Source organism: Notolabrus celidotus, chromosome 7 (assembly GCF_009762535.1).
Source record: "Notolabrus celidotus isolate fNotCel1 chromosome 7, fNotCel1.pri, whole genome shotgun sequence".
Taxonomy (NCBI): domain Eukaryota; kingdom Metazoa; phylum Chordata; class Actinopteri; order Labriformes; family Labridae; genus Notolabrus; species Notolabrus celidotus.
The window spans coordinates 26182366-26205873 of NC_048278.1; the positions used below are offsets into that span (position 1 = coordinate 26182366).

The 23508-nt window shown below is 40.4% G+C and overlaps 1 long non-coding RNA gene across 1 annotated transcript in view; it reads left to right on the forward strand.

The window, feature by feature from the left end:
- The first annotated feature begins 533 nt into the window (after positions 1-533).
- The window catches only part of LOC117816691, a 111942-nt gene continuing 88967 nt past the window's right edge, over positions 534-23508 (forward strand). Inside the window, exon 1 of the long non-coding RNA XR_004631992.1 lies at positions 534-766. This is a non-coding gene — a long non-coding RNA (uncharacterized LOC117816691). The remainder of the gene's footprint in view (positions 767-23508) is intronic.

A 23508-nucleotide genomic window follows, 5' to 3' on the forward strand; every position in this document is an offset into this window, starting at 1 on the left:
TCCAACTGTCCTTAGTTTGATTATTTATTCCTAATCCAGAGGCCAGTTCAATTCAATACAAATTTTTATTGACCAGATATTTTAACAATTAAAAGCTATCAAAAGTTAACAGATCTTGAAATCTAAACATTGCTTGTAATGAAAAAGCAATATGATTATTGTACTGATTATTCCCAAGACTTACCACATAATATTTTGTCTGTCCACCCATACCCTGACCTCTTTTTTTCTTTGTCTCTTGGTGCTCTTATAGGAGTTTCTTTATTCCATCCATCCATTATCTTGACCGCTTATCCCGTACGGGGTCACAGAAGGCTGGAGCCAATCTCAGCTGACTTTGGGCAAAATGCAGGGTTCACCCTGGACAGGTCGCCAACCTATCACAGGGCAAACAAGGAGAGACAGACACCCATTCTTGCACACACTCACACCTACCGGAAATTAAGAGTGACCAATTAACCTGGTGAGCATGTTTTTGGTCTCTGGGAGGAAGCCAGAGTACCTGGAGCGAACCCACGCATGCAAGGGGAGAACATGCAAACTCCACACAGAAAGGCACCTGTGCGACCAGGGACTGGAACCAAGAGCCTTCTCGCTGTGAGGCAACAGCGCTCCACTGCATCATCGTGCAGCCTGGATTCCTTTATTGCAGCAGGAAAACATTTTCGGCAAAAAGCTGTGAAAACCTCCTTGCACTTGCCATCAAACAATACCCAGGTGCAGTTCCCATTGCTGTTGTTGGTGGAGACCAAAAACAGAGCTAAAGGTGAGTAAATTCTGGCTCATAAAGAAATAACCCACTAATTAACTTTAATTTCATTTTCTGTTAATCAAATTATTGACTAATTCAGCGCTCTAATTAAGTAAAAGTGTCACAGTCTATGAAAACTGCAGTTAATGAAGACTGTATTGAAACTGTTGAGATAATATATCTGAAATGTTTTTGTCAGTTTGCTAAACCAGCAACTGTAAATGTGAATTACTGGAACAGTCTGAGTGAGATTGCTTCAATCAATATTAGATAAGGAAAAAATGGAAGTAGTCAAAGAAGTTGAAAATTGAAATTAGATAAAGAGAATCAAAGCAGAGAGCTGATTTGAAGAGAAGTCAGATTGAGTTGGAGAGAGAAACTGACACACAGCCAGAAGACAAAGAGAGGATGAAACGGAGATGGACACAGACAAAGACAGGGTAGGAGTGGTAAGATGATGTTCCTCTGGCTGTCAAACAACTTGGCAGTGTTGCCTGGTCACTGGCGGAGGCTGTGCACCCATAATTCAGTCTGATTTAGGGCTGCGATAGAGTGCTCAGGGATAATAAGCAGTATAATTTGGAGGAAGGTGTGACTGGACTGGATAAGAGGGATTCTAGTGTTTGCAGCACGCCTTGCTCCCTCCTCATCCTCTCTCTCAATACAAAGTCAATTCACTCCACTTCTGTTGCTTTCTGTTTTGTCCAGCTCACCGGAAAACAGCCTCATATCGCCCTGTATATGCTGTTTTGAGCTTCTGCAAAGTGTATTTAGTCAAGTTTTTAGGACGTGTTCACAGGTTGTTGTTGTTTTTTAAATGGCAGGAGTCATCAGAAAGTCAGTATTTGCTTGTATGAGCTAAGTAAGCTCTCTAAATTAGTTACAGCTATTAAAAATATCCACATCATAGTTGTCATTCCAGCCTGCAGAGGTGATGGCTACCTGAAGTAGAAAAAAACTGCTTTAGTCACCAATCTGTAGTTTAAAGTAAATTATGAGTTCTTAGTACCAACGACTGACAAGAAATGATCCACAGTGTTTGGTAGGATTGTGTAGGCTAATGTATTCACACTTCAAAGCAGATGAAAACACTCAGTATGTGTTGACAGTAATATGTCTTCTTCTAATACCTGCCTGGTGCAGTGACTTCATGCCCCTGTGTCTTCATTTTGGTTGGACTGAAAGGAGAAGCAGTGATTTAGCATATTCTCTCACCTAAATGGACGGGCTTTTCACTTGGTTGACAGCCAAAATGGTCCTGAATTGGTGAAGTTGCATCAGGGTTATGTAATCACAGCAGCTGCCATTATTTTCCCTTTTAAAAAGAGAGCTGAAACCATGCAGCACTGAAAGAGAAAACATGCTGGCAGGTAAAATAACAGTCTTTACAGTAGTTGTCATTTTAAAATTCAATTAACAATCAATACCAACACTGTTGAAATGTAACACAAAAAAGGCCAAACTTCATGAAACAATAGAGAATGGTGAGCGGCTGTGGCAGTGGATTACAGTCCCATGTGGTTTGCTTGTCAAACAGCAGCATTACAATGGTGTTATTAACTCGACAGCCGCTGTACTTTTCCCTCCACATTTTAACCTTCATTTGAGAGAGCTCAACCCTCTGAATCACACACAACTCCTAGATTATTCCGCCGACTTGTTCTTAAAAATCCACCTCCACATGTGATAAACTTCCTTCGGCATGGCCAGACTGACTATCACTTTTCACCACAGTAATTGCGTCTCTTTCGAAGATGAGGCTCAGCAATAAAGTTGTCAGTGTGTATTACAATGTGGGACAGATGAGCAGGAAAAATGCCTTCCTGTTCTCTCGTCTTAATGACAGCCATCTCTTGCAACAGACAGCTCATCTCATCTTAACCATTAAAACTGAACAGTCAGGGTGACATTGTGTCCATCATGGTGACTTTATGGAAAACAGGACTCTTTGTGTCGGGCCCTGTAACACAGACATACCTTCAGCTTTACCATGATAAATTTACTTGGTGATCCTTTCATGCTGTGATCTTGTCAGTGCTGACTTTTAATGTTTGGAATACATGTTGGGTCATATCTTTGTCAGGGTTAATGTACACTTTGCTGCTTGTTATCAGTGTTCAGCGTGCACTGTGCATTGGGGTCCTGCATCATTCGTTTCTATTTAATATAATGTATGGTTAGCAGGTGGTTATGGGGAATAGAATCACGACAGGGTAAGACAAGACCCCTACAGGATTCTATTTCCACCTGCTAACCATACAGTACATTATCCTGCTCATTACCCGGCTATTAACTTAAGATAGAAATATGTTGGCAACAAACTTGGTCAAAAGATTATTCTGTTGATTTGAAATTACATATGTATACTGTTTTTAAAAAAGAAATGTCCCAGTGATTTCTGGGTAGTTAGCATCCCATGGTGATGGATTCTTATCTCCCTGTAGCGGTCGATTGAACATCAAACCGTCCTCATTCAGCTCTCCTTCTTTGAGCTCTGCGGTTCACAAACCTGTCACGACTTTTAAACCTGCTGCTATCATCGCCACTGGCTCATGGTTCAAGTTTCTTTGTAGCGATCGGTAGCTTAAAGTTGCACTCCCTTGCTCCGCTGCCGTTGCTAATATTGCTGGACAGGATCCAGTATGAAAATGTCCGTAGCCTGCTATATTAGCATGCTAACTGTAACTAACGTTTTAACCACATTGTTTTGATGCAAATGGAAACTAACAGTTTTACCTCACCTTGTGGTCTATGGTGTCAACAAGCGGGAGCAAAATGTGCCGCAACTCTGTTCCGCAGATTGAGTTGACATTTAACGTGTGATCAGTTTGCCTTTTGGCGTTGCTCATGTTAGTGAAAGTTAATAACCATTGTCAAGGCAACGTGAAAGGGTTTTTGACCCTAGACTGTATAAAATATGGACGTAGTATCCATTACGTCACCCATCTGTTTCTGAAGCGCTGTTTTGAGGCCAACCGGCGGCAGCAGCCATATTGCTGCTGTTGAGTGATTGTGACGTAAAGAGGCAGGCTTTGAGCCTCGTAGCCAACAGCTACAGTGTTCCCGCCTGTCAATTAAGTCGTAATCTCAATTTCTTTTACAAAAAAATTCATCCCCCGTACAGTGTGTGCCGATCGAGAAATGAGCTATCCAGACTACACTCGTCTTTTGTACCAGGCAGTAAATATGTTTATTTCTGCTATAAAGATCGGCTTTTTTGAATTGGTGTGTACGTGGCTTCCGGTACTTTCGGAGCCAGCCTTAAGCAGATCCTCTATGAACTGCGGTTTTTAGCACTTCGGCATTGGACTCATACTTTTAGACCGGAGGTTGCTGCTTGGTTTGGACCTATCAGAATCAAGCATCTTACACAGCCGGCCAGGGAGACAACCAGCTCACTGTACATTATTCCACTTGTTATACCAGTGCTTAAGAAAAAGGTGTTCTTTACAGTTGAAGCTACTTTCATGGCGACTGTAAACTTTGGAGCTTCTTTACATTAGTCAACTTTTTCTATAATTAAATGTTTCAGTTTCATTGAGAGTTAAGTGGGACAACATAGAGAGAATGGCACAATGACACATTAGACTCTGGAGTGTTCTTAAATTAGAATCAAATATTCAACACAGCTGTGTAATAACAGATGATGTATCATACAGAGCAGTTAAAGTTGTGACAGTGTGCTATGAGACAGCCAGATTGTACGACCAGACAGCTGGGGGGATATTATATTTACCTCTCATCCAGACCTGCTCCCTCAGGAGCGTTGTTTAACTGTCCAATGAGGCTCATACCCTCCTGTTTTATAGATGGCCTCAGTTAACACTGTATCAGCACCCCGCCTCTGAGAATTCATTAGGGAGCGCCTCAATCATACAGGCAGAGAGGGACGAATCAATTTGGCGGCATGCAGGAGGTGCAAGTGGAGTTATCATCCCCTGTTTGAGAGGGAAGGCCGGCCGGCTATCAGTTTCTTCTGTCCCAGTCTGAACAAGGTGGTGGGAGGTGATTGAGCATTTTTTGGGGGGTTGGCAGATTGGAAGGAAAGCAGACAATGTCCCTGTGGAGGTGGGGAACAACTGCAACATCAACATGAGGTGATGCAGTCACCTGTCTCTGTTCTGCAATAAGCAGCTGAAATTGAGCTCATGGTGTAGGTGGTGACATGCAGAGCACTGCTCTTTTAGACTGAATGTGTTGTTCTGAAGAAGTAATGCAGGCAACTGGACTAACAGCATTGAAGCAGCATGAAAGAACTAATTAAAACATGAGTATGAGTTTTAACCATTTAAACCAAAACAGGTCAGTTGCCATTGACCTCTGATGCCGCCGTTGTTGTGGAAGATTTCTGCTACTGGTGAATAATGAAATAGAGACTTCTGCCGGCCGACAAGGCCTTTTATTTTCTTTGCAAAGAAAGCTAAATCAATACACGAGCGGTCAGAATGCAGAAAGACCCCGAGCATGGGGAAACCTAAACATTTATATCCGAGGAACGCCCCTCTGAGGTATGTTTCACACCCTTTGTCTGCTACAGGTATCGGCACCAGGACAGGGTTGTGTATCAAGGCGGGAGGTTTAAGAGGTCTAGACATCACGATTTTAAACACAAAAAGACCGGGTACCTTGGGGTGCATCTCAAAGCTCTAAACTTCCATCCTCAAGTCGTTCACTCGTGCCGCTTAATCTCAGCTCATTGCATATAGACTGTTTATAATCTGCTTCAGGTAACCCTTAGTGACTGTTTTAATTTCCATCTTTTATCTGTTATTAAGCTCAGGTGATGTGAAGCTTCAGAGAAGTCCAAGCTTCTGCAGTGTTCAATCAGTGAGAAGTATTCGATAAGGGGACGTGTCTGTCAGAGAAAAGACTTCCGCGAAGTTTGCTCTCGTGTTTCCTCGATTTTCCCTCTTCCGATCAGTCTCCTCCATCCTCTCTCCTCTAGCAGAGTTAAGAGCTTTGGGACGCCATTTAAAATTGCGGGTCAGTAATTACTTCAGGTTCGGCTGAGGAGCGAGGAGAGAGGAGACAGAAGTTAAGAGTTTTGAGATGCACCCATGGTAAGAAAGCTGGAGGTGGGGCGCCTCAAGCAGTTCTACAAAAAGGAACTGAAATTCCCATTACACCGTCTGCAGGGATGATCACAACCTGATGCTAAGGACCCGGTTCTGAACTTTTCAGAACCTGGAAATCAATTGAGTTTGATCAAATCTCAATTGAAAGGATGCGCCAATCCAACATTTTTTTGTCCTGATACCAATACCAACACTGATAATCTGGCTTTGATATTGGCAGATACCAACACTGATCCATTATGACACCCGTATAGAATGAGCAACCTGAACTACAACATGTGATGATGACACTGGGAATTATTTTCTGGCATTATCAGGCGCCCAAAACTGAAAATAATTGTTATTCACTACCTGGATTGAACCTGGATTGAACCTTTCAGTCCTCTGTCACTCGATTGATTTTAATAACTCTAATTACAGTAAACAGACATCAGACTTTTTATAATGCTTTTAGTCAAACTAAAATGAACCTAGGAGAGTTTTTATTATGACAGCAACTATAATGCAGTGAACTTCAGCATTTCCCTTCAGGTCTTTGCAAAATGTGTTTTTTTTTTGTTTGCTTCAAGATCAATGAATCAGTGTTTAAAATGTATGTAAATGTATTTCAAATATATTATTAAGGTCTAATTTTAAGACAGTAAACTGATAAGTAGTTTTTGATGACGTTCTATAAATTAAGCTAGCATCTTGTGCAGATTTTCGTCCAATAGACAAACAGTTTGCGTGGTATTTTCGGTTGAACAGCCCTCAGTAGATGGACCAAAATAAAAGTACATTTTGGACCCTTGGTTTTTCCAGTAACTCTAGACTGAGATGGTAAATTGTTACAGCACTTTGGCAACATCCTCAGGGCTTAGTATGGCTGCAGACTCCCAGACTTCTATTTAAATTATTTACAACTTCAGCAAACTTCCCAAAAGTTGTTACAGCGCAGGATGTATCTACAGTAACATTTCACTGTACGAGATATCAAAACACAGCTTGATAGGAGAGCGTTCTGCTTTGCTTTAAGCTGCCTGATGTAAGGCTGCCTCCAGCAAACTGTAGAAACCCGATACATCACAGCCAATGTGTTGGCAAACATTTCACTACAGGTCAGGATGACAGATGTGTGATGTTGTTTTTTTTTTTTTTTTTCTGCAAGAAAAGCAGAACCTACTAGTTTTTCTCACCAACTGAGAGTCATCTTTATCTGGAAAGTAACCTTCCACCATACAGTACATCAATTTCAGTATTTCAACGTATAACTGGTTTGCAAAATCAGGAAAATCACAAAGTTTATTTTTTAATCTGCAGTATCTCACATTTTTAACTGTTTAACTGTAACACAGAGAATCAGTCAGGTATAATGACATGATACTACACTTCTGGCTGTGTGTTTTTTTTCTGTCATTAAGTTGTGATTCCAGCTGGGTCTATGTAGCTGCTTGACATTATTTGTCATTGACAAAAAGTATTTGTTTTGCAGGAACATAGGATCTTTTATTTGGTAGAAAATGTATCACTAACTGTTCTAATTGTATTTTCTAATGCAAAACCCTCTACCATACACTGACGTGAAAGCCTTTGAATACATGCACATGCATGTATGGCAAAAATAGATTTACTGTGAGTCCAAAGCCTTGGTACTTGTTCTGTGCTTGTAATTGAAATATATGACTTCACATATATTTTTTAGATTTATTGATTTCTTCTGTCATAGCTGCAGCAAGACCTTGATCTCCTTAGTGTCATCTCTCATTACTCTCAGCCTGCTCAGTGAGGGAAGATGGTGGTGTAGTCTTCCTCACCCTTCCAGCCTGTTAGGAGAGAGAGAGCGCTCATGGAAATGTCACTCGGTGAGGTCTTAATTAACACACTCAATCATGATGAGACTACTGCAGCCAACATGGAGGCATGAGGAACCATTTAGCTATTAAATTAAGCACATACTAAGACAATTGAAATATATCGTCTCATTCAAATTATATGTCAGGTCTTGCTATTACAATTTGTAGTTAATTTCACAGTGAATATAATAAGTGGATGTATTAACCTTGATTTTCATTGGTCTACTAAAACTGCAAGATTTTTGCGGTGTATTTTATTTTTTATTTTTCAAGGTATGAAATGTCTAGGTAAAGTATGAAGTACCCAGATATTTGATACAAATAACTTAGCTTTAAACTTGACCCTCTTGCTAATGTTTTACTGCAATCTGTATGAAAATTTTGAATTTTGTCAAAGTAATGGTCGCCTTGAAGATAGTACATTAGCTAAGCAAATGATTTTGAGTTATAAAAACTAAAAAAGCAGACTTAATACTACTGTGCAAGCTGGAATTAGAACAACATCTTGGCAGTTTTGGCAGTCTTTTTCTACCATACTAAAACTTGATACTATTTGCTCTTCAGACGAGCCCTTGTTGAAACATGAAGGAGGAAACACATTGCATTATACATGTATCCTTGTTTGCCACCCTTACAACTTGACAATAAGGGCCTATGTCTATTAAAATCTGGGTTTGTTTTTGTTGCAATGGCAATGCCCACGACCACAGTGTGCCTTACTTATGCTTACTGTGTACTAAGTTGTTACATTGCATGTCTGCACCCCTTATGGTGACCTTTCAGCCTATTTCAAAATGCTCTGTTTGATTTATATTTGCCTTGTTTAATAGAATTTCACAAAGAAAATGTAACAATCATATTAGAAGTAGCTCTAAGTCAGGAAATTATACGGAGTAAACAGAGAGTTTGGCCAAAATTCAGTATGTAGTAAGTAGTATGTGAAAAAGAGCAAAATCTGCAGTATGCCAAAACTCCCCGGATGTGTACTGAATACGAAAAATGCCACAGTATGCATCGGACCAGTCTGCCTAGCGTACTGTTTCCCACAATGCACGACGCTCATTCTGCTTTTTATTTTGTCTTCTTTCTTGACGGGGGGAACTCCATTTGTATGTGCTGTGAAAATTATTAAATCCCATATAAACCCTGTCCAACCTGTCTTGGAAAAGACTTGAATCTAAAATAAATAGATTAACTCAATAAATATAGTGAGAAAAAAATAAATCATTTTCGCAGACTTCTACACTCAATATCACTTGATGCAGTCAGTGGAGTCGCCCCCATGCTGGCCATTTAAAAGAAATGCAGGCTCAGAGAAAGTTTGGAATTGGCTTCACTACATCTATTACTTTTATTCAGCCTGTAGTGGAATGACAAGGCTACTTGAAAGTGTGTGTGATGTGTTGCCAACTTATCTGCTTTGAGAAATCAACATTTCTAACCCACTGTCCACATTCCTAACCCCACCGTAGCAGCGCTAATGTTAACAGCTTTTTAAATTGGTTGGGTTCACTTTGGAGGTTGAAGTAAAAGATGCATCATTCAAAGGCCAGTAGGTCTCTTTCACTCTCCACATAGTGAGCATAAGTCGTTGCCTGACTTTGGTTGTTGGTGTGAAGATGTCTTTTATACCTGCATTATAAAAAATGATCTCCCTCTCAACCATCTCTGCTGCCTCTTTTTCTCCATCCCCCCCTTTAGGGATTCAATGAGACAGGAGAGATAAATGTTCAGAGAGGTTGGAGGAGTGATTCGTATCCCTTTTTATGGAGTAAATGGATTGATGCTGTGTCACTGTGAGTCATTTAGCATCGGGCGGCCTATTGTGCTGTTTATGGCGTGTAATCAATCACATGTACAGTATGGATTCTAAGTGGAAAGTAAAGCCAATCTCATCGGCTTGTATCTCCTGGAGGACAAACCATCAACATGTCTCCTGGACCTGATAGCAAGTCTTCTTATTGAAGTCTTACCTTTAGTTAAAACTACTTTAGTGGACATGATTAATCCATCTTTATCTACAGGCTATACACCACAGTTATTTAAAGCAGCTCTCGTTAAATAGCCTACTCTTGGAATGGACCATCAGTTATGTGACTTTCTTCATAACAAAGGTTTATTTGGGGATTTTCAGACTGGATTTAGAATTCACTATGTCATTGAGACTTCATCTTCTGCCTTCTGACAGTAGACTTTTTTGTAATTGTACTATAGGAAAAAAATGCTGCATTTGACATTATTGACCCTCACATCCTGCTTGGCTTAAAACACTGATACATTTTCTAGCTAGCACCACTAGCCTTTAGTTCTCCTTGCAGGTTGATGCTGGCTACACATTGCTCAGGTAGAATGGTTATATGCAAGTACAGGCACAGCCTACATTCAACATTATCTCCAAATCCTAGATTGAAATATTGCCAAACCATGCTACACTACGAGATGCCATCTGTCATCTGTCCTCGTTTACATCCAGGTTTTGGAGCATTAAACTAGTAGCTATTAAACAGCCTTGCCATTGGCAGGTGGCTGCACTAAAGCTTAGACACAACATATGATCCTATACTAGTAATTCTGGTGATGATTTGCATGGGTGACAATGTTTTATTGTGTAGTCAATTTAATGTGCACATCTCTAGATATGTCCTTCATCTTCCACATAAAACACATTTCAAGGAAAGCCCTTTTTTTTGAAGGAGCTCAAAATTCCTTTCTGAAAACAGTGCAGAAAAACTAGCCCATGAAGGCTTGATTGTTGAAACTTCCAGTTATTAGATTTCTCTTACAAGTCTCAAAGGAGTGAGAAGAAGAAAGGTACTTTATTAATTCAGTTTTTTCACTCATGCTATTTTTTTTGGACATGCTACACATACAGTTTTTTTGGTATATACATACAAATGCACACACATGCAGTGAACATGCTTAGGGAGAGATGTCAGAGTGAGGATACTGCCGTCAACCAGCGCACCCAGAGGGGTTGGGGGTTCGACTCAAGGGCACATCAGCAGTGCCCAGGCAAGTGAACCAGCACCTCTCCAGCCACCAGTCCACTTGCTAAGCTTCGTCCATGCTGGGACTTCAACCGGCGACCCTTCGATTCCCAAGCCAAGTCCCTATGGGCTACTGCCGCCCCCATGGTCCAATGGGGGCAAAGGGATGATATTCCTCCTGTATAATCCATTTTAACATATTTTTGTTGATATCTGTCTCTCTTTCCCTTTTTCTTGGTCTATGTGTTTTGAGGCAGATGGCTTTCCATCAATGAGTCTGGTTCTGTTGGAGGTTTCAGCTTATTAAAGGAAGTTTTTCCTAGCCAATGTGGCTAATCTTTTATATATATTAAAAAGATTGATTATGCATAAAGTTTTGACCGCTAGCTACAGAAACAAACAGAGAAAGACAACATTTTGTGGCAGGTTATCACACTTTAGATACTACATGACCCAGAGACACATAGATCTCTTGATACATAACACGAACAGGACCTCTGACAGCCTATAAATGCATTATTTGTCACTTCTGTTCTACAGGGCCCCCTCATTAAATGTTTTATTCAGCCATGCCAATTACTGCAGACAACCCTGTTAGGGGACCTATTGCTAATGAAGTCCTAATCTACACTGTCTGCATCAGATATCAGAAAAGTTTTCATTTCCCCCTCTGCTTGTTTCTCTATAAACTTCCTGGGTTGTTTTAATGATATGGTGAGAGAATTAAAAAATAGTCATCCTCGTGGTTTGTTTTGAGATTCATTTAGACGCCGAAAAAATGATAAAAATTGCACCCACAGCTCCAGAGTTGTTTATGATTTAATTTTCAATAATTCCAAGGTACAGCGTATTCCATGGCCTGTGGCTTTTGAGGACGCGTCACCGTCTGAGAGAAAAACTAATAAAGGCCAGCTTTATGTCCTGTGAAATTAAATCCAACTTATTGCCGTATATATTTTTTGTCCATTTGTTCTGCACTTTCCCTCGCATCTGTAATGCAGACATATCACAATACACCTTTAGATTTCTTTATTTGCTGTGCATATTTTTGCATTATGCAAAGTATGCCGTGGTGTGAGAAACTGAGAAGCGGAGAGCAGTTAATGTTATGGTGTGGTGGTGGTTTGTTGATTTATGGATGCACACCAGTGGCTCTAAGATATTTGTTGTACCCCTGCTGTTGTGAGAGTCATCGTTAGCTTAGGAAGTAAGTAATCAGATAGCTGTCTCTGTGCTCTAACAAACAGCCTTCACTAGCTCTCTCCATCCCTTTTTCTTTCCTTCTCTCTCTCCTGCTTCTCAAAGTGCTCTCCTGAGCACTGTGGATACAGGATGAGCTGCTGAAAGTCTGGTCTGGATCTTTTTCCCCATCTCTCTCTCTCTGGGGACTACCTCCTCTCCGTAGCTGTAACAAGAAAACTCTGGTGTAGTTCATAAAACGTCCTAAGAATTATTCTTATGGTCCACGCCATCATTCTTGTCCGTTCTTGAGTGTGAACTGAAGTGCGGGGGGGGTATGATCATTGCACCCTGATGGAGTTGGTGTTCTCTCCCTCTCTGCATGTGTGTGGGTCTCTGTGGGTCTCTGTGGGTCTGTGTGAGTCATTGATATCTTTGCAATCAAGTAATAATTTTCACGTCTATGTTTGATTCAGTTCTATTCAGGCCATCAATCCTCTAATTTGAGTATGTTTCCACAGGCCCTTATCCAAGGTTACTCATATGTAGACCCATTTTAGAACTCTACAGTTCACTGTATATCACAGTGTGCATGTGTGTTGCCACAGTTCTTCTTATTAGATCATCATTTTGCTACCAAAGCTTGTGTCCTCTCTCTCCGAGTCTGTTTGGGTCTTTTTGGGTCAGCTGCATTTTAAATCAGATCTCATAATACTTATTTTTTAGGGGCAATTTATTGGGTCATCAATTTTCAGTTCTATCTCTATTGGACCTGCTGAAAGATTGAAATACATTAGCTAACTTATATGATGTTATGTATATATATATATATATATATATAAATAGAATGAATCATATAACTTGTATGATTAATTCTATTTTTAATTTAGTTTGTAGATCAATTGTGCTTTGTTCTCCAACTTATTTTACTGTCTTATCACCAAACAACTTTAATTTGCTCACCTTTCCTACTTTCTTTCTGTTATCCCCCTACACACAACACCTAACTTTACAAACACTTTACAAACAGAGCAGGTCTAGACCGTACTGTATAGGGGTGTGAATTGATAAGATTTTATCAATGTCAATGCCATTGTCGATTCTGCTTATTAATCCAATTCCTTAGCAATTCTCCTATCGATTCCTGAGTATTTTTTAAAGAAAAAAAAAGTAGTTTTACACAGTCTTCCGCACCAAAAGCGAGCATTTTATTTTTTCTTAAAATATGTCTGCACAAGACTGAACATGAACATATTCAACTTCAACAGACTGAACAATAGGATAGGTACACCTCATTCTCGGCCGCCTGGATGAAAAGACTCTGAAGAAACGCTTTTCCTCCTGGGGTCATCACGGAGGTATTTTACCCGCTCTCGGTGCCTCATTTTTGGCCACCTGAGTCTGGACGTGGACCCTGGAGCCTGGAGGAAAATACTTTTCTTCCTGGTTGAAGGAGTTCTGCGTCGCAGAGTGTGTGAAGTAATGCAACCTACCGCGACGTGACGTCGTGCGTGGAAATGAATCGTTAAGGGTGTACAATTCTGATGGAATCGATCAATTGGAACCGGTTCTAAGGTGAATTCGGTTTTCGATTCCCGCCCCTAGTACTGCATGCTATATTATTAGACAGGACTCAGACTTATCTCATCTTAAGCCACCATGAGCAGAGCACTTTGCAGCATTTAGCAAGTTACCGCGGCAAGTACAAACTTCCTTTTAACAGGCAGAAACCTTGAGCAGAACCAGACTCGTCTTAGACAGCTCTTTGCCTCGACCGAGTTGGGGTTGGAAAGGAGGATAGAGGAGATTAAGAGAAAGAGAGATGATAGTGGTGAGACGAATAGTAGTAATTGAAGCAGCTGGAGTCTGGCATGTCCACAGCAGCAGGCCGTCTACAGCAGCAACTCAGAAGAACCTATGGGACAAGGGAGCTCAGGGACTCCAGAAAGGTCTATTAACATGGGATATTGCCCTTGAATTAATGCATTAACAGGAAGCACATACTGAAGGATCTCTCTCTCTCTCTCTCTCTCTCTCCTCTCTCTCTCTCTCTCTCTCTCTCTCGTTGATATTGGATGGCAATCTTATACAGATATAAAAATGAACTAATGGTCACTTTATATACTTGTGCAGCTCAGGTATCGTCTGACTGTGGGGAAAACTGCTGTGTATGTTCCAACATGATGAATCCATGATGAGCTGATCTAGGCTGATAACATTAAGGATGATGGGTTTATATTATTGCACGCTAAGGAGACTTGGCACAGATTTTTTAAGATGCTTAAAATATAAATCATGGTAATATTTCTGTTAAAGATGTTGCTGTTTTGTGTGTCACAGAAGTTGACATTCTCTAGCTTCCCAGCTTGAGGAGCTTAAAGACTTGACAGCACAGAGTCAGTGAGAGTTCAAACCAGGCTGCTTTTCACCACCAGCCGTACAGCTAAACTCAACACATCAACATGCAAGACATCAGTGCCATCATGGGTGCAACTTTTTGTAAATTTGATCATCTGCTGTCAAACATGGAAATGTGAAAACCTCAAATCAGAAATCCTTGAGAGAGTGCTCTCTTTTCCTTCCTCGTTCTCTCGGCTATGTGCTCTGATCTGACGTGTTATTCCTAAGACAACATCTTGTTAAGCTGCTCCAGGAGAACAAAACCTAAGCAGGGTCTCTGTGGTGATAACATCCCAGCGATGATACCTTTACTGTTGCTTACATCGGGGCCTTTGAAGTTGACCACATGTGATGAATAATACATGAAGTCTTCACTGCCTCCTCCAAAGACAATATTACCTTTGGCAAACTTCCTCAGACTTCTTCCTCCCAGAGGACACGTGTGAGAAGTTTTACACTTTCCTTGCAAGTACAGCAGTGCTCAGAAAACACAATTATTCCTGGAAACTCTTTCGTGTAGCTGAGGATCAAAAGTTTTCCTTCTTTAATTTGAACGGTTCTAGCCCCCCACTCTCTTTGGGGCCTGAGCTAATCCTCAGATGCAACTTGTGAATTTTACTGATTATACTGCTCTTGCAAGAGACTAGAAACAATCTTGGTGGCAAAAGCAACATGGCGATCAAACACGTTGTCACTCTCTGGAGTCTGAACTGCACTCTGTTATGAGCACTGAGAGCAGAGAGCTTTATATTACACCCTTTTGAACCAATGACTTGAACTTTATTGAGCTTCTCTCTCTCAGAATCAACAAAGGAAAAAGCCTGATTCTTTCGATTTCTGCAACACAACTAATTACCGCTTTCCTCAGAAGTCTGAAGTGAAAATATCACACCATCAATCAGTTTTAAAGACACAGACATGATGGAAAAAATCTGGTTTATTTCCTCCCTTATTTCCTGTTTTGCATAAAAATTGGACAGCTCCTTTACATCATTCCTGTTGCATCATTACTACAATTCCCATTCTGCCTCTCTGGCATTATTAATCGCTGTGAGTTTGTTTACTCAGCTCATCTAAACATCCCGGCTAACAAGCTTGAGTCTGTGATGTTCAAATTTGTTGCCCTTCATGGCTAATTCTGCTGCCTTTGATAGCAGATACCATTAGCACTGTCATTATGTCCCCTCTCAGTGTGAAGTGGGCAAAAGTGTGTGTGTGTGCCCATTGAGGTATGAGTGTGTGTGTTGTGGTGTGTGTCCTGCCAGTCTGGCTTCGCTGTCTGCAATTACTCCCTTCAGTGGAAACATTAAAAATCTACTGTCGTGGAAAGCTGCCACGGCTGAGACATTCATGCCAGTACCCGAGTACGACAAAGACCCCACAGTGGGCTGGATTCGCCACATATGCATGTTGCATTCAACCAGCAGATGCCAAGACTGGAATTACTGCTCCAGTCTGAACAAGTGGTGCAAGAATCCGGGGTGCAGTAATGCCCCGACTGCAGATTTTGGGTTTGTGTACTCAGGGATGTTCCAGTTTAAGAGCCCTTCAGATAAGAAGCACATGGGAGGCTCATTGAGATTGGCTCTGCGATGAGCAGGCTGTAAATATTCAAATGTTGTTGTCTCTGAGCCACAAAGGGTCTATTAAAGGAGCTCTGTTCTGCAGAAAGAAAACGACTTTCCATGTCAGAGAATGTGCTAACATCGCATCTATTTGTATTAAATTAACATCTGCATTGATTCATCAGATTTGAATGTTTTTGTGTGTTTGGGCATCAACTTCAGAAAGTGAGGAGGCATACAGGATTAGTCTGTTATCATTTTAAAATTCTGAAGAGTTGAAGCTGTTCCAAAAACAAACCAATTCTGTGTTTCTAAGTTTCTCCATTAAAAGTGATTACTTATCAATTACTCATTTTACTCACGTGCGTTGCTTAAGGCTATAACTGTATGAAACCCATATGATATTTATGTACAGTATCTAGTTAATAGGGGCTTACCATGTGTGTAGCATATACATCGTGCCACACACTACAGTATTTATTCTCTACAAGGCAGAACAGTGCAAAGTACAAACTTTAATACAACAAAAAATACAAGAAGCATCAGACTTTTTGTGACTGATCCCTTCAAACACTGAGTTTAAAATAATGTCAATAAGTAACCAGGTTCAGGTTGAGTATTTCACACACTGATCCCCAGAAAATAAAGCTCTTTATCCAAATAAGAATGACAGAAAAGCCCTTTAAAGTCTCAATTATGCTCCCCGGAGTCAATGAGCACAAATATCTATGCTTACTGTTCACCTACAGTTTATTATTTTATTCAACAGGGACCATGCACAAAAACAACTGCTGAGCCAGAGTTCGCTAAAGGAGGTAATTTACATCCCTGGGCAGGAAGATATAAGAACACACAATACAAACATTCTAAAAAGATAATACTCAAACAGCTAAAAACAATACAAAATGTCATAACAGTGTCACATTTACGCATATATCTTTAAGACTGTTGTATACAAAGGTTAAATCTGTGATCACATGACTGATTTGCCTTGAGCCATGATTTCAGATTGGTTTTAAAAACCCTGAAGCCCAAGCAGTCTCTGATAACGGTCTGAGTTCCCCTTTTCTGCAGCTTCGACTGAAAAAGCAGATTGTCCAACAGCAGCTGTCTTACATTCAGCTCAACAGTCACCACTTAGAGATGCTCTGGTCTCCCTAGCATTGTTTCTGCAGAGTGACAAACATTAGGCCAGGGTCTGATCATGAAAGTACTTCTATGTGAGATTGAGGTGAGTATTTTACAATGATAAAAACTTAACATGGACAATTATTTTTGCAAGCTTAAAAAAATGGGCAAGTTTTTGGCAGCCTGGATGTGTGAAAATGTCTATTATGAAATGCCGGAATAACACTTGCTCAACTGAATGTGTGACAGATGACGAGAAGTTTTAAAAACAACATGAGGGGGAGGAAGAACAAGTACAAGAGTGAACAGTTTGAAGTTATGATCTTCAAAAAAAAAAAAAAAATTCTTTGAAGCTTTGAGAAGTGAAGCATTATCATATTTTTTTTGTTTTTGATCCTATAAAAGTTGTTAATGTGAGTCAAATGTTTTGTATTTGTCTTTACCAAATCCTGAAGCAAATATCTTGCTGTTAATTTGACAAGTGCCTCACTGTGGTCCCTAGTGAGTCCCTAACTATGGCTGCTGTTTGTTTCTCAGAGTGTAGTGTGCAGTGGGTTCCTCGACAACAAACTTAAGAGAGCATTTTGTTTGAAGCAAATGCACAGATAAGCCAAAGATTATGACCACTGACGGGTGAAGGGAACATTGATTATTTCTTTTATCAATGGCGCCTGTCAGTGGGTGGGACATGTTAGGTGGCAAGTGAATAATGTGTCTACAAAGGTGATGTGTTGGAAGCAAGAAAAATGGGCAAGAGTAAGGTTGGGAATAACTTTGTCGAGAGCCAAACAGTGATTGTTTGACAACTCAGCCAGAGCATCTCCAAAACCATCGATTCTGTAACTGCTGCAGGAAATCCTGTCTCCCAGCTCTGAAAACACAGTATATGGGTATGGGGGATGGACGAGGATGCATTGAGTCAAACCGCAGCTGAGCTGTCACCCAACCCGCACAACCAGTGGAAATGCCTGATTAGAGGACTTGAAGGATCTGCTGCTGAAGTCTTGGTGACAGACTCCACAGCACACCTTCAGAGAACTAGTGGAGTCCATGTCTCATCAGGTCAGGACTGTTTTGGCCCTGAGTTGATGAGAGGGGGACCTGCTTAATATTAAGCAGGTGGTTGTGACGTTAAGGCTGATCAGTGTATGTGAACAGTCAGTAAACAACTGAGCTGAAATTTACCATTCTGTACTTTTTTCTGTAAAGCCAGAAGAGCTGCCGATTTGGTGGTAGTCCTCTGTGGGTCTGTTCCTACAAACATTTAACATTGTCTCATTGTTTCAACGTTGCCATTTATCAGTTCATTCTCTCCACTTCAGGGATTTGGTGCTCTTTATTGTCTAATGTGAAAGCAGTTGAGGTGCTTTGGGGTTCACTGGCCAACAAGACAACAATTTTGCGAATCAGTCACCCTTGAAGAAGCTTTTTCTTTACTTGATTCTTCCTTTCAGTTTCACATAATCCTCTTTTTCTTATCTCACTGTGTGCCTTTAATTCTATTTAACATGACTTACAGATGAATGGATTAGAAATTAGATCTTAACTTGTTTCCTCTAGTAAACATAATTCTTGCTTCTGTTTGGATCCTCTTCCTGTCTCTGGCATTTCCAGTGCAGCCTTAATAAGCTTTAGCACCTCTTCAGAAAAACACAGCCTGGGAAATGTATCGACATTGATACAGTGTGGTTGAAGTCAATATACCTTTTTCAGCTTCCCAGCAGTATTTCCTCTCAGCAGAACTCGACATCGTCTATTACAACCATTAGAACAAGATGTTACCAACATAAAGACGAGCGGACAGATTTACAGCCAGTTATATGAACTGTTGGTTTTCTCCACAATCTAAAAGCTGAAGTAAAGGATTCTTGCTATTTCGTTTACGGCCTGACAATATAACATTGGCTCTTAAAAGCAGAAGGGAGCGTTTAAAAAGACAGTGATTGCCTGCACGGTTATCTGTTTGCTTTTCTCATGTGGTCACAGTGGCTAACTGTGCTCTCAAACTCTGTCTGGAACACTTTGTCTGCTCCCATATCACCATTATACAATCTCTCAACAAAGAGGGTGAGTGTGATGAAACTGTCTCACTTTCAATTTATGTTTTCCTCCAAACCTTTAGTCTCATTTCACAGAGAGGGAAGTGTCTGACAGAGTTGGTATTTATCCCCCTCAAAGTTTAATCTCTGCTGTGTTTAGAAGAGTCAGAATTCCTTAATTACTCCTGTTACAGTAATGATGACGCTGTGTGATCAGATAATAGTGAGTTTTCACTTTGGTAGCGTTCTTCGTCTTTTTTCATTGAGGCCAGATATTGGAAGTGACAGGAACACAGACACGGGGGATTGTGCATTGACTGTGTTTCACTTTTATCTGTACTCAAAGTTAATAAAACAGCCTACAGACTCAAAATACACAGAACAACATATGTCCTCCTCAATTTACTTCTGTTTCCTGAAACAACAGATGAACTGTGAAGTTAAGGACATTGCAGTTAAGAATTTGCCATATTTGTGCTTAATGGGATGAAGCAACCCAACCAGTTGAGTAAATAATGGGACTCCTGCATGTAAAAACCACAACTTCAGTCACATAACATTTTTCACAGTCTGGGAATAAAGCAGATCCACAACATACTGACATCTTTTTATAAGCTAGAATGACATGGTTTGGAAAAACAACAAGCAGCAATGTGTTATTATAGCTGGCTGTTCACCGTGAGTCTTGTTCTGCCAAAGCAGTAACCTCCAGTCTTGACAAATGAGGCCTGCAGTTCCTTGAGTGTCCACTTGAGGCTGGCTCTAAAAGTCCCAGAAGCCACATACACACCCATTCTAAAAAGGTCCATGTTTACAGCAAAAAATTAACATGTTTACAGCCTGGTGCAAGACACACTTTTGGTCTTAATGCCTAATTCCTCTAGCCATACACACTGTACAGGAGTGAATTTTAAAAAACATTGATTGATTTGAGTTTTGAATATATTAAAGTTTTTAGTTTTGCTTTGTCAGGAGCACAGGCACACTGTAGCTATTAGCTGGGAAGCTTAAGGTTCATCTCAACTCCACCCCTTGTTCTCAAGCTAGTTCCACCGAAAGTTGGTTTGAAAATTTGTAATGGCTTCAACATCACTGAATTAAATCCAAGCTAGCTGCTACCTTTACTTAGTTGTAATGCTTCACTTTTTTCATCACTGGATACCAACCTTTGCTGCTTGGTTGCTCTGCCATAGTTTAGCTAATGTAGCATAGCCTCCAAGTCTGTTGATAACTAAGACACGTTATACTGGTGCATCACTTTGTTTTCTACCTCGCAGGTTGTGCCAAACATAATGAACCAGCCTGTTTTTGTTAGTTGCAACAGAAGCACTCAATTAAGCTGAGCCTGTACGATAGCGAAACCGTTTAATTGTGCCATTCTTACTTGAAACCAACTTATTTACTAAATGACTACACACAGAGTTTAGAATTTCAGCTGCTAGTGTTACTTATTAGCAGTCAAAACCTGTCAGCCTGTTTAGCTCAGTGGTTTAATCATGCACCCCACGTACAGAGGGCTCAAAACAGATGACCTCAGTTAAATTCTACTACTATACCTCTCACCACTATCATCTCTATCTCTCTTCATCTCCTTCTTTCCAACCCCAACTTGATCGCAGATGGCTGTCTAACATGAATCTGGTTCTGCTCGAGGTTTCTGCCTGTTAAAGGAAGTTTTTCGTTGCCACTGTAACTAACTACATACTGGAAAATACTCTGATGGTGGATTAAGATGAGATCAGACTGAGTCCTGTATGTAAGATGGGACTGGATCTTATCCTTTCTGATTTTGAGTATTTATTAATAATAGAACATAGAGTATGGTCTAGACCTGCTATGTTTGTAAAAGCGTCCAGAGATTATATTTGTTGTGATTTGGTGCTACATAAATAAAGATTGATTGATTGATTGAATTCTGGCCTCTAAACCTTTGCTGCATGCCATTCCGCTCTCTCTTTCCACTGTCCTGTCCTTTCAACAAACCTGATGGAGCTGGGTTTAGATGCATTCAGATATGTAACACATCTCATAGCTTGCAGCCATGCTGCTTTTGCCACTGATTTTTAGAGCTCTAAAAACTGTTCGTAGCTTTAGACAGGTGATCTTTTTAAATGAGACATTTGTAGAGTGATGTATTGATTAAATAATCAATTATCTGAGAAAGTCTGTCAGATTTATGTAATGGAGATAAACCATTAGCTGCAGCAACATGGAGTTTATTCCAGATCTGATCTGAAACACAACAGTCAAGATGTTAAACAAAAACATCCTTCAGCTGTGGTGCATAATGTGATATAATTATACAGACGCTAGGTGTGCTATCAAATCGCTCTGAGTCTTTCAGTGATACACAAACACTAATCAAATCGACAAGAATCACATGCTTCAGGGCTCTTTATTCACTCTGAATGCACTCATCAACTAATGTCATCATGCACTGTGTTTGTCTGCTATCAATATGTTTGCCAGAGATGGTACGAAGATTCATTAACAGCACTGTTTGTGGAGCCAAATCCTGCAGTTATACACTCAGGTAACTGACAGGCTGACATGTATCCTGTCAACTATCTGCCTCTAGTTTTTATTCATCCTTCCAAAATTAAGGCAGAGGAAGAAGACTGGACTTCAGATTTCAAAGTGTTTCCCTTGATTTAATGTGACATGTGATCTTGCTGTGTTGTTTTGATTTATTAGAGTGCTCCCTGTCATTTTAATGAGCCATAGATTTGTACATGTGAAGTATTGCAGACAATAGCCATGGCATCAGCGACTGCATCCCAACAGTGGGCTGATTGCATGCTGTGATTTAAAATGCCCCCTTACAGCAGAGACAGGGTGAAAATTGCAATCTCCATGTATGCAGCCTACACATCTATATCAATCAAGGAGCACAGCTGCTCCCAACACTGAGACATTCACATCCAGTTTGCACAAGCACCACCTACCTACCTTATTCATCTGAAGAGTACAGTAGAGGGAAGAAGTGGGATTGGGATTTATTCTAAAAATGCATTTGGTTATACAAAGAGCCTGTAATTGAAACTGTAGACTAACATATCCATCCTCACCCAGATCTTTGTTTACATTATAACAGGGATGTAATGGTGCCATGTGAGACAGTTGAAAATCAGTTCACATAAAGGGCAGTTCAACTGTGGAAATAAAGATTGAATTTTCATACCCTTTATTTCAGCTGTAGCTGAATAGATGCAACAGCAGCTGAAAATGTTGCTGTTGTAATTTGAAGGTTGAAATTTATGACACATTTACTTATACGTTTGCATAGACTTACTAACACCGCCAATATTTTTGCAGCCCAAAACACATTGCCTCAACATGTGGCAAAGTCCAAAGATTGCTTACAGTTTCTAAGCTCTGATTGGATAGTTGCTGTTTGTAAGAGGTGTTAAGGAATTGGTCAGTTCCTTGGAAGAGAAGAGCTAATTTGGTCTCTCAGTACTCAAATTGAGATCAGATGTAGGATTGTGCATTGCACTTCTTATATTAAAAACAAAGCTTGACAACAATGTAAACATTAACACCAAGACAAAGCAGAAAAGTGTGTGTTTGAGAATGAGTGTGCAGGGTTTAAGGATGGTGATGGTTCCATAATCATCTTTCTTGCAGACAGGAAATGTAATATTGGATGTTTTGATTCACTGTCTGAGGCCGGTAAAAATGAGTACACAATAGATTTGGCTTGGAAATGCCTGCTGCTCTGTCTCTCCACCATCCAGCAATGAGCAGAAGATGAAATGATTCATCACAGCAGAGACAGCTTCGGCACAATGAGATGAGATGAGAGGGGAATGGTGTCGTTTTATATCTCCCTGAGAAATACACAAAGGAAAGATGAATTTTAGCTGCTGGAGGCAAACAGTGCACCACTGGCACTGAAGCTGGCAGCACCCCACAGGTGTGATGTTTCTATGATATTGGTCCAGCACCTAGATTTAAAGAAGCAATTATCGGCTGATGTTGCCCTCTTCTCTGCTGAGCATGGGCAAACTGAAGGTCAGAGAGGGCTCAGAGGGGAAATGGTCTAGATTTGAGCAGGTCATCCAGTTCAACAAGTGCTGCCCTGAATCTCAGTAAAGGCTAACTGTAATGAAGCTAGGTCTGGCCAAAGACTGTAGAAATATTGAGTGTCGCAAATAAGTTGTTGAAGCTAACCGTTTACACTCATTAGCTTGTGAAAAGGCGAGCTACCAGAGTGAGAGCTCTGTGGTGTGAGTAACCCAAGTATTTATTAGACTGAGGAAGAGGCTGTAAGAGCTTGTTGAGTGTAGCTTCCTCACTGCTTACTTGCATTTAAATCTGTGCTCAAAGAGGGATGGACAAACGACTCACACCAAGTAACTTCAAAAAAGAAGTCTCATCTCTATGCCCTGCCATATTCTCTGCAGTACGAATACAACAATTCAAACTTCTAAATACTGATCACTGCAAATGAATCACTTTGGTGCTCACTCTCAATAGAATACTAGATTTGTATTTACCAAAAAAGCTGGAGTCCAGAATCCTTGAACATTTCATTAGTATAATTAACAGC